Below are 12,932 nucleotides of genomic sequence, written 5' to 3'. Positions count from 1 at the left end.
CCTATTACATTTTTATCTTTTGGTCTAGGAACTAATTCCCAAGTGTTGTTCTTTTCAATCTGCTCAAGTTCTTCATCCATTGCTTTGACCCAACATTCATCCTTGCATGCCTCTTTCACATTTTGTGGTTCAGTGGAGGAGAGTAATGCCAAATAGCTTGAAGCTTCTGCAAGTGTCCTCCTTGTTTGTACTCCTGCTTCTTTCTGCCCCACAATCTGAGATTCCGGATGATTCTTTTGAACATATCTGGATGGAGTCTTCTCTTCTATTCTTGTCTGCTCCTCTGGTTCTTCTTGAGGTTCTTCTTCTTCTTGAGGTTCTTCTTCTTCATCATTCCGTCTTTGAGGGTAGCCTTCATCTTCTTCAATGTCTTCATGGTGAACTTGCCTAGGAATATATCCCTTCTCATCAACCACTACATCAATGCTGTCAACAATTTTGCCAAGTCTTTTATTGTAGCACGTGTATGCTTTGCTATGTGGAGAATAACCAAGAAGAATGCCCTCATCTGCTCTTGGTTCAAGTTTGCCAAGTTGCTCATCAGTATTTTTAATATAACATTTGCTCCCAAAGATTTTGAAGTGCTTCACCGAAGGAGTCTCACCACTCTAGAGCTCATGAGGTGTTTGAGTGCTGTTTACTCGGACATTTGTTTTGTTAAGAATAATAACCGCAGCATGTGCAGCTTCACCCCAGAAGGTTGCGGGAGTACCTAATTCATCAAGCATAGCACGAGCCATTTGTTGGATTGTTCTGTTCATTCTTTCCACAACCCCATTTTGCTGAGGAGTTCTAGCTATAGAGAATTCTCTTCTTATCCCATGTTCTTCACAGAAATCGAAAAATTCGTTTGAGGTAAATTCCCCACCTCCGTCAGATCTGAGGCACTTAATTTTGTGTCCTGATTCATTTTCAACCAAGGCTTTGAAAGATTTGAATTTTTCGAATGCTTCATCTTTGTGCTTCATGAGCCCTAACCAAACAAATCTGGAGAAATCATCAATGAATAATATCAGATATTCTTCTCCTCGAGGTGTCCTCTTCCTAAATGGACCACATACATCTGTATGGACTAGCTCAAGAGGCATGCTAGTTGATCCTTCCTTCTCTGGAAAGTTAGTTCTGGTTTGCTTTCCAAATTGACAAGATTTGCATATGGTATTGTCTGGAATTTTGATATCTGGAAGACCACGAACTGCCTGATATTTGCATGCTTTCCTTATTTGTGAAAAGCTTAGATGTCCCAACCTTCGATGCCATAACCAGTGCTCTTCATCCTTGCTTAGATAGCATTGTTGTTGTCCTTCTTCAAATATGTACAGATTATTTGGAGTTCTTTTGCCTTTGAGTACTGTTTTACCTGTATCAATATCACGAACAATACATCCATTTGATCTGAAAATAACCTCGGTTCTTTGATCACACATCTGGCTAACACTTAGAAGATTATGCTTCAATCCATCAACATACAAAACATTTCCAGCTTTGACCTTTCCTTTTAACTGAGCAATGCCTTTTCCTTTTATAGTTGTAGGAGTATCGTTTCCAAAAGAGACTTTCTTTCCTTTTTCTAGAACAGAATAAGATTCAAGTTTTTCTTTATCACCTGTCATATGCTTCGAACATCCACTGTCAATGTACCATAGATTTTCCTGTCCCTCTGCATAAAATGATATTCCACATCTTTCTGTTTGAGGTTCCTTTATTCTCCATGTTTTGGTGCTTGAGGCTTGCTCCTTTTTCTGCTGAAACCTGCTCCTGCATTCAGATTCTTCATGACCAAAGTTATTGCAAATAGAACATTCGACTTCATTTTCAAGAACCGAAAAGTTGTTATAGGTCCTTTTTGTCATCCCTGTCATACTTCTTTGTTTTTGAGCTTCCCTAGTCATGATTGTTTTATATGCAACACATTGAGCTGCTTTGTGACCAAAATTATGGCAAGAAAAGCATTGTCCATTGAAGAAGCTTCTGCGGTTATTGAATCTACCTACCAACTGATTGTAATTTCTATTTCCATCTATTCTTGAACCAAACTGAGAAGATTTTACCTGTGGCTGGTTGTAGCTTTTGTTCACCCTTAAGATGGATTGCCCCTGATAGTTTCTATTTGTATTTTGTCCCTGCTTTACCTGATTATCTTCATTGTTCTTCTGCTCATTTCTTCTTGCCGCATCAAGATAACTTTTTGAGGTGGATGCTTGAGAGGTTTCTCCATTGTAACCCAAACCTGTCTTGTTTAGAGGAGACCGCTGCACATTGATAATCTCATCCAAAGTTTCAGATCCTTTGACAAACTTAAGATTAATAGCTTTTGTTTTCTCAATTTCTTTTCTGAGACCAACAATTTCACCTTCTAGTTTTTCAAGATGTTTTTCTTTTTCATCAATTTGAAATTGTAGAGTATCAATGATCACATTCTTTTCTTCTATACATCTCTTGAGTCTAGTAATTTCATCATAGAGGTTATTCACATCTACAGCATCCTCATAATCATCATCTTCAAATGCCATTAACAACTTATATTTATTACCTTGTTCATCTTCATCACTGTTTGATAAACCATCACTATCTTCATGGGTGTAGTAGCTTTTCTTATTTGCACTTTGTTTCTTGTTCCATCTAGCAGGTTCCTTTCCTTTATCCTTATAAGGACATTTTGCAACATAATGACCTACTCTTCCACAAGCAAAGCATTTGAAAGGTAGCTTACCTCTGAACCTTCCAGAACCCCTTTGAAGATTTCTGACAAAATTTGATTCTTCTTCCTCTTCTTCTGGAACATGGCTTGCTTCATAGTAATCTTCTTTGCCTGATGCCTTAAAAGTAGCTTCCCTTCTGTCTGATGGACCTCCCTTTCTCATTTCATAAGCAGTTAGAATTCCATGTAGCTGAGACATAGTGAGAACACAGAGATTTTCCTTTTCTTCTATTGCAGATACTTTAGATTCAAACTTGGGGGATAATGATCTTAGAATCTTTTGAACTACTATAGCCTCTTTTATTTCTTCACCCAAATTTTTCATACAATTAACAATCTCATCTACCCAAAGAAAATAATTAGCAACACTTTCATCATTATACATCTTGAGAGTCTCATATTGAATCCTGAGAGTTTGAAGTTTAGCTTGTTTTACCTGTTCATCTCCTTCATAGCTCGTGACCATTTTGTCCCATATCTCTTTTGCTGATTTGAAGTGCATTACCTTCATGAATTCTGTTTGGGATATACTTCCTAATAGAGTACTGACTGCTTTTGCATTTGTTTCATACTTCTTTTTCTCAGCTGGATCTGTAGGAGTAGCTGAAGGAAAAGCATAGCCTGTTTCTACAATGTCCCAAACTTCTGTACCAAGAGATTGAAGATATGCAGTAACTCTTACCTTCCAATAATTGAAGTTTGTCCCATCAAAAATCGGTGGCCTGATTGATGCTTCTCTCTCGTAGTTGCTCATGATGAACGATCTACCTTCAAGCGATCAAGCTTCTCTGAAGGACCTGCTCCGATACCAATTGTTGGAAATAATACTGAGAGGGGGGGTGAATCAGTATTATCAGAACTATAAAACTTTTTCAATGCTCAGAAACATATATGCTACTTTCGTTAAGTGAACCAGCGTGTACACGCAACTGTGAATAAAGAAAACAGCGTATAACTAGAAATCTTATAATTCAGTCAGTTTATCTTCAGTTAAGTGCATGAGGACATTATTCACCATATTAAGAATAAACAGATGCAGTAGAACAGATCACACAGAAACCACACATATGAACACCAAGATATAAGGTGGAAACCCAATGTGGGTGAAAACCACCTGCTGCAAGTCGTCTCTATCTTTCTTTAATATGAAACTTCAGTTTACAATCTTTTTGTACTGGTGCAGCCTTATACCAGTACGCAGGCTACAACCTGCAGAAGGCTACAACCTTCTCTCGTTCTCCAAACTTCCTTGGAAGGGAGCTCCAACCCCCTTTGCTCTAGTACTGGCTAAGATACTAGTACGTAGGTGCTGACCTACAATCTTCTTTCTTTCAGGTACCACCTTTCATACATTTTCAGACTGGATATTCCTGAAGCACAACATTACAATCTGTAGACCACAAACAGATCATTGAAGCATAAAACAACCAATACTAGCATCATCAAACTTTGAATCACTGAACCACTGAACCCTGTCAATCACCAGTTACCAGAACACAGAGTAGACTACATAACTCTGCAATAACAGTCAGACCCAACTGTAACTCAAAAAATCAAGCTCCAAAATATATACGCTACTTCAATGAGAGAAACCCGCGTATACACGAGCTTTTACCGAAGCCAACCTGCGTACAGATCTAAAAATAAATTCTATCAACTTGCAGCTGTACCAGACATCAGTTAGACCCAGAACATAACATTGCGTCAGTATGCAGATCTAGAAATACGCATAATCAACCATATCATAATAGTGCATTTCAAATCATTAGATCCCGATCTATCCTTTAGATCTAGTCTTTCATCAACCGAAGTGATCTCTCCTTAGCTTAGATCAAGCAACCCAGAACCTGCATACTAGATCTCTTTCTTCTTCAGATATTCAAGCCTTTACAAGATGATTTGCCTAATGATCTTCTCCTCCTTATATAGCCTTAGGCCTAGCTCAATACCAAGAGCCAAAACCATAGAAATCCAAAACCATCAACTTCAAAACTAGAGATCTACACGTCTGTCGAGGTACTTTGGTCCAAAGACATGGGCACAAGTACCGAGGACTAACTACCATGGATCAAAAGGAAACTTCCTGACATATGCGCCCTTTTCTGTTCATGCATCTGCGTGTATACGCGCCTTCGTATATAGCTCTCCTGCGTATACGCGACTTAGTATGCATATCACCAGCGTGTATACGCAACTTGGACTTGATTAACCGGCGTATATTAGATTTCTCTTTATTCTGTAGTTTGAACAGAGATCTGTCATCAAATAGAGTTGCCATCAAGGACAACACCTGTATCAAAGCACCACACCTGTGCCAAAATGCCAACACCGTATACTCTGAAGTTTTGCGAGTTACAGACCAATAACAAAGTGAAGGATAGGATGATATAAAACACCCGTCACACCATGTCTCTCCACATAAAATATCATAAAACACATTCGTTAATCTCGTACAACACACTCCATGGTTCAAAGCTCACATCAGTTCGTATAGGAATAAGGTGCATGTAGGTAGTGAGATCGACTTATGTATGGTAAATATGCAAGCCTACATATAAGAAAACCTTAAGGAGCTAGGGGAATTTTTATATAGTTAAATGAAACCTTCACATAACTGTAAATTAACTAGGAAGTCGGGTAACTTCTTTTGGCAAAAAATTACTATTATTTAGACCATTAAGATATCAAATTTAAGTATCAAAAAAGAGAATTTTTTTAATACTCTGAGTACTAGAGGGAGGAATAAATTACTCAGTACTACTTCATGGAACATCCTCAATGAAGTTTTTAATACTATGACCACTAGAGGTAGGAATGAATTATTCACTGCTACTTCATGGAACATCCCCAATGAAGTCAACTAGATCCGAGACTACTTGATTGTATAAGGTAAAATGATCCTTTGTTCAAGATTAAGGTGAAACACAAGTCGAAATAGAATGGAATATGCAAGAATGAGGGGAACCATAAGTGCCTAGTCATTTTGGTATATCTTACTCATGCACACCATGTAACTATAGTGGATTATCACACTGGATTTTCTAGATTTTGTAAACTTAAATATGCAAAGTCGATTTTCGATATGGAAAGTCAATTGTAAACCATGCTATATTCTTAGCAATGAAAGAAACATAGGTGAATAGATGCCCAATTTACAGTGATGGATAAATCCAAAATATTTGATTCTGTTGGTTCAGTTTTAGAATGTATGAAAATGTGAAGATGATTGATGGAGGGATGAAGAAATAGTGCATCTATTGGAAATAAGGCAATAGGATTTCACATGCAAAAAAACAGAGGAATTCTAATAAACCATTAACACAAAGAATGTAACTATTATACAAATTTCTTAAAGGACTTGTAAGGTCAAAATATCCTTGCACTTAACACACATCCAAGAACCCAAGAAGAAAAAAACAAACCATAATTAAAACCAAATAACTAAATGTTGCAATAGATCTAGAATAAATGAAGGGCCAAAGCATAATAATATCTTTTCTTTTTCTCTCTTCCTGGCATGTATATTATTAAATGGAGGCAATTATAATCCCTCCTAAAGGATTATACAAAGCAAGGATTACATAAAAATTCAAGATAGGATTTCCCATTCTTGCTTAAGCAAGTAGAGCAAGAGAAAGTGCATGTGATCTACCTCCTACATCTAGTTTTCTACTGTCTTTTCTTGATGTAATAAAATGAGATAATAGTCATATATCATATAGCTATATTATCAAAAAATTATAACTTATAAATTTATATAAACATTTCTTTGAGCAGACCTTCAAACGTTGTGGAAACACTTTCAACAAAAAAGGTGGAGAAGGATCACCGTGAAAACTTGCCAAAATTTTTTGAACAAATTGGAGGTGATATTATGGTTCATATTGTCATCTTACTTGATAGTAGGGTTCAATTATGAAGGATATCACTTATACATGATAATTTAGTACTGAGCCCCATGCGATATTTTGATCCTTTGCAACTAGAAAGAAGAGTGTGATATTGCTTACATTCAACAAAACCCTTGGTGAACAAATGAAACCAAACAATGAATCATTTTGAACACCATGGGAAGAGAAACTCTTATAATTTTTGTGAGATACAATAGGTAATGGATAGGTTTGTTTTGCAAAGAGCCCTTTTAGAATGGTTGTAAGGTCCTGAAATGTCTTACATGAGGATTCCTTGTAAAGTCTTCATGATACCAAAGTATTGTAATTCAAGGCATATCAAAAGAAGGAACAATAGTATCAAGCTCATTAGCCTCAATGGGTTGTTGGGAATCCTTCCAAAAAAGTTCCAAAACATAGAACATACAGTGTACCCTATTAGGCCTACATTCCAATAGTCCAATTAGTCAAAGTGAACATTAATTCATTTAGTAGCATCTAGAAAAGAAAATTGGTGAAAGCCCTCTTAATCCATTGTTCATGAGTAACTAGATTCCTAGTAAATAGGTATTTAAACATAAATTTAGAAATGGTAGACTTACGTGGTCAATGAAACTAGGGCACTATTATAGCTCCCACAATGATTTTATTCCTCAAATAAAAATGTAGTCAACACGCATCTGTGATGGGGCCATTGAACTGATTGTTCTTTGAGTCTTACATAGTGGTTGTACAATGTAAAAAAAATCCCACCTCCAAATAGGTGGTAGACTTGGACGCTATCCCTAGGTATGATAGAAACATCTTAAATATTAATAAATAAAAATATATTTATGTGTGAGCCCTAGGATTTTCTCGTTGAACAAAATCCCCGCATAGGGTATACCTTTCTTTAGGACACACAACAGAATGGAAATAAAAACTAATATTCCTTTAATATTGATTCGTAAACTGTATTTTATATTCCACTCGACAATTCCTTACAATATATTTGATAATATTATATTAAAAATTTGAGATTCTACACTATTATAGTGTTATTAAACTTTAAGATCTATAGATTTAATTGTAATTAGTGCATGCATGCAAATGGAAATTATGTAGAAAAGTAGAGAATGACAAAATAAGAAAACACACACACACACAAGACATAATATATTCTCTCTAGGAAACCCTTTTTGGAGAAAAACCAACTGGAAGGTGAGGCCGCTTCGCTCTCTTTCTCTGTCTGGAAATACGATTGTAGGTATAAAGAAGTAGTGCCTATGGCCCATGGGCTACTACAGTGAATAGATCCTCTTTTTGTTCTCTACCTCCTATCTCTCTTTGCTATCTTTTCTTAGCTATGGAATAAAATTCTCTTGAAATAATGGAATGCCTCTTCCTCCTAATGGTCAGTTATAACACAACCTGATAGCTTACTAGTGGTTAATTTTGACTACCTCAACTTTTAACAAGAGTTACAATATAGAATATTCTAGATTATTTTACATCATAATCATAGAGCTAACCCATTTTCCATGACTAATGGGGCTGATGCGACATCCTCCAGAACTATAGGTGTCAAAAGAGAAAGGTCAACTTGTCAGTGGAATAACTTTTGCATACAGACTTTGATTGATGTGATTCGTACATAGTTGGAAATATATTTATGTTTAGAGTAGCATGAAATGGTGAATAAATAAAGCAGTAAATGTTTAACCCCCAAAATGGTCGTTTGATGCCTCAAAATGCTCTCGGAAGGTTTCAAACCCCATTTTTCCAAACTAGGTCCTACCTATAAAAATGATCCCATGAGATGATTCCTCCACTTTTTCCACTCCAAGTGCATCGAGATGGATGAAAAAAAAATATAATGATCCAATCTGGATGACCCCTCCTCATTTTGGGAGGCTTTTGGTCCCCAAAATATTCTACTGATTGAGGTGAGGAAATGTTTCCTCCACCTTCTCTCTGGTGTACCATTTAGCTTTTCCTGGAAGTCGTCCCTTCAACCCAATCTACGAAAGGCCATGCTACCATGTGTTGTAGTTATGGACCTCTTCTGCAAAATTGTATCTTCTGTCAATTATGCCTGAGCATCTAGTTCCATATCCTCCATAGGTATGACTTATTCTTATTCCTAATCTAGCATGGAAGGCTCATAGAGTTTCAAATTCTCTACATTCACAACTGAGTAAATGCGCATATATGGTGGTAAACTGAGTTGATAAGAATTATCACTCACCTTTTCCAATATCTTAAAGGGACCATGCCTCAGAGCCTTGATTTTCTTACTAGGTAATTACAACCTCTCCTTGTTCAATTGTAAGCATACTCTGTCTCCCACCTTCAATGACTTCTCTATTATGTGTTGATCATGCATGACCTAATACCTCTCATATTATTTTTGTAGTGTTTCTTGATCTTGTAGATGGGTTTGCCTGATATTCTCTATAAAATTTTCCATCCTCAAAAAATTTCTTGTAAGATATTCCCTCACTCCTCCTCGTTTCTCATATGAAATATCTAGAGGTGAAGGTGGAAAATGTCCAAAATAAGTCTCAAATGGGGAATTTCCTTTAGAAATTTGGACTGCTCTATTGTAAGAATGTTGTATATATACCTAATTTTCATCCTAGGTCTTTGGATGCTTCTAGTTGTATCCCCTTAGAAGTTGCACTAAATTCCTGTTGACTACTTCTATCTACCCATTTGTTTGTGGATGGAATTTTGTATATATCTTCAACTTTGTGTCCATCATCTCCCACAATGTAGTCCATAATGCACTGAGAAATATTGTATCCCTGTCTGAAATGATGCTCCTCGGTATCCCAAAGTGCACCCAAACATGTCCAAAGAACAAGTTTGTTGCTTCTTTCCCATTGATGGTCTTTTTACAGGGAATTAGAACACACATTTTGCTATTCCTATCAACTACCATGAACATCCATGTCAAAACTTCGTTATCAGTAAACCTCCAAGAAATTCTATGGAAATGCTTTCCCAAGGACAAGTAGGTATAGGTAAGGGATGATATAGACCCTGTTTCCTATTGCTAGGTTTTCTGGTACAATAAAGCATGCATCCTCTTATGAACCTAGCTACCTGGTCTTGCATCTTGGGCCAATACACATACTTATGCAAGTTAGCCACGGTCTTCCCTAAATGAAAGTTTCCTGCAACCTTGGAGGTGTGAGCCTCTCTGATCAGCTGCAATTGTTCACCATTAGGAACACATAAGTTATCCAACCTATAGAGTAACCCATCGTGGATATGGTAGTCAATCGTGCTATCGCCATCGTGCACATGACTCTTAACTCTGCAAGTTCTAATACACCTCCTTGAAGTCCTCATATTCGGAATATGCCTCTATGTATGTGTCATGGGTTAATGGCTCCATGTTCATAAGAGTCCCCAAAGTTGTGATCTTTTATGTGGGTGGCCCTTAAGGAATGTCAGCCAACTTGTTTGCGCTTCCATCCTTATACTTGATCACTAAATGAAACTGCTATATGTTAACACCCAGGTTGTTCCCTTTGTCTCCCAAGGGAATAAGGCCGGGGTAACCACTAACCAGTCTTTGGATTACAGCTTCTAGCCAAACTGTAATCAGAGAGGGCTCTCTCTTTAGGGTTTGTCTCTGTTTTGTGAATATTTTAGGCTAGTTATGAGTTCAGGGTTTGGTTTATGTTTTGGTTGAGGGATATCTTTCTGTATCTAAGGTGGAAATCTTCAGATAGTTCTAATCCATTGGGCTATGGAGTCTGTGGCTTCAGGTTGTTTGAAATAATGAGTTGAGTTGCTGAAATTAAAGGGCCATTTAAATACTTCATGAAACAAACTTGAAATTGTGATGGTGAAGTGTGTTCAACCAGTGAAAAGCAATTAAGAATTTTCCACTAAGCTGGGAGTGTGAGAAAGAGATATACTGCACAGGAGGAGACTTGAATTCCTGAAACAATAATCACTGTGAAAGATATAGTGTGGAGGTGCAGCAATTAAGAATTACACCTTTATTACTATAACTAAAGAAAACATTTATAATAGCATAGATTGAGTTCACGGTAATCTGTGATTAAATCCTGGAACCATTCTTTTTCTTTGCCATTAACTGTGAAACACAGAACATGAATGAGCTATGAAAGGATAATTAAAACACATAACGAAGAGTTTTAAGAAAACTTATTGAGCCATGAAATACGCAGGAATCCTGTAACATTCAGCAAAACACCACAATGCCTCAAATAATGCAGAGCTTTGGAAATTCCATCAGCTTTGTATTAATTTTCTGAAAATTTACAGCACAAGAATTCTGGAAGAGAGATCAACAACAACCCCTGCAAGCTTATGCGAGGGGGGAATATATACAAACGGTGGTACAAAATATCTGAAGCGTTGAGTCATCTGATAAATGAATATGTTCACCAACTATTACAGAACAGCAGATAAGAAAGTTATTACAGCTTTGAATACAAAATAAATGCTCTTTAATTCTGTCAGAAGACTTTTTGACCTTTGGAGGCCACTGAGTCGGTTTGAACGTTCTGTTTTTAATGCTGGATGATGTGTCTTTATGGCTGTCGTGCTGTAGCTTTCTCGGCCCTGTCACCTGTGACTGTCAGTGCTGCTTTGGTGGCCGAATAGTTTTGCTGAGTTGGCTCAGCCCATTCTTCTCCATACATGCTGATTTTATCAAATTTTCCTGTGCATGATAACTTATATTTTTTGATGAAAAACTTGGTGAATGGCTTCTTTCCTATAATATCATCTGTATGGTCTTAGTCCACCATTCCTGTGTGGGCAATTGATGTCTCAGAATTGCCTCTAAGGTCTCATCTGCCTCTGTGTATTTATAGAAGTTTGGAGGCACTTCAAACAAATGTTTGATCTCATTCATTATAAACAATAAGTTCTCTACCCTGTTGTAGAGACTTTGTCCTGTTGCTGGTCCTGTTTCCTCTGAGGTACTGGGCATTTCAGTGATCTGATTAGTAGCAAATGTATTGACCCTTTTGGCATAATGCTCATGTGAAAGTAGTCTCCCTGCGCTGTTCAGTAAGCCAGGGAGGCCTCTGCCTTGTAGTACTGTAAATTTGTCCATAAACTTATTAACCTCTGTCTGCATGTCCTGGCTTCTTCTTTCCAATGTCTGTACCAGGCTTTTTAATGTCAGGACCCTCTTTATCAGCTGGATGGTCTCGGTTCTGCTTGTAATTCCCATTGCTGCCAGCTGAGCACTTGTTCTGTTATTAAGCACATTAATCATTCTATTGGCAACCTCAGGCATATTGCCTAGAGATGCCTTTGCTCTCTCGATTTCCCTCTGTGCTTTCCCTATGAGCTCCATCTACTCATGAATGGTCTCAATGTATTTCCATTGATCAGTGATGGATTGGCCAATGTTGGCCCATAAGACTGTCTTGAGCTCAGCTATCACTTTGTCGAGGGTGAGCTCCTTCTCCAGCTCCTTTATCCTCTCTTTGAGAGCCTTTATCTCTCTTCCTTTCTCAGCTACAGTCTGCTTGGATTTATCATATTTTTCATTCAACTTGGCTAAACTCTCCCTGGCCTCATTTAGTTCTGTCATTTGGGCTTCCAGGGCTTGGATTTCACTCCTTAGCTTCTACATATCCAGGCTTGGAGCCTGCTCTGTTGTTGGTGCTGGTGTTGATGTAGACGGTGCTGTCTGTTTAGTGGGAGGAGCAGTAGTTTGCGGAGGTTCCTCCAGGTTGATTATCTCTGGAGGAGGCTGAGATGTTTGACCTCCTTCCTTTTGTTGCAATGTTGCCTGCAGTGCAGCCTGTGCAATCTCTGATTCTCCCAATTTCTCCTGTGTTAGGATCAGCTGTTTGTATAATGAGACCAGCATAGCTGCTGCATCTTGGTCATGTCTCAGCTGGGCAACCTCTTCTGTTTGAGGATGAAGAGTTGCTGGGATTTTGATCATCTTCCTCAACGCTGCCATATCTGCATCTCTTAATTTCAATAATGCTTGGATGGCCTTGATGTCCTTGGGATCATGCCCAATTTCTATGATTATCTCTTCTAAGGCTTTGATTCTGTTGTCCTTTGCTTGGGAGGATGCTCTTTCCAACTCAAGTTGGGCAGTTGTGTTGTTTAGGCTATTTTCTAGCCTATAGTTCACCAATGTCTTGTCTACCAAGGAGGCATACACCATCTCACCCGTTTGCTTATGTAGTTCAATCTGATCCATCGGGTGGATGTCCTTGGCGAGGACCTCAAGATTGGTCCTTAAGTAGTCTGCAGGGGACTGTGGCTGCAACGTGGTTGGCATGAAGTGGCTCATGATCATTTTGCCTTCATGTACATCGTATGCAGACATTAGCCTTTGTTGGTTT

This window comes from Pinus tabuliformis, chromosome 9 (assembly GCF_031772625.1).
Source record: "Pinus tabuliformis cultivar Carrire ecotype Pingquan chromosome 9, CPIR1, whole genome shotgun sequence".
NCBI lineage: Eukaryota > Viridiplantae > Streptophyta > Pinopsida > Pinales > Pinaceae > Pinus > Pinus tabuliformis.
Note: the sequence above shows the minus strand (reverse complement) of the source record.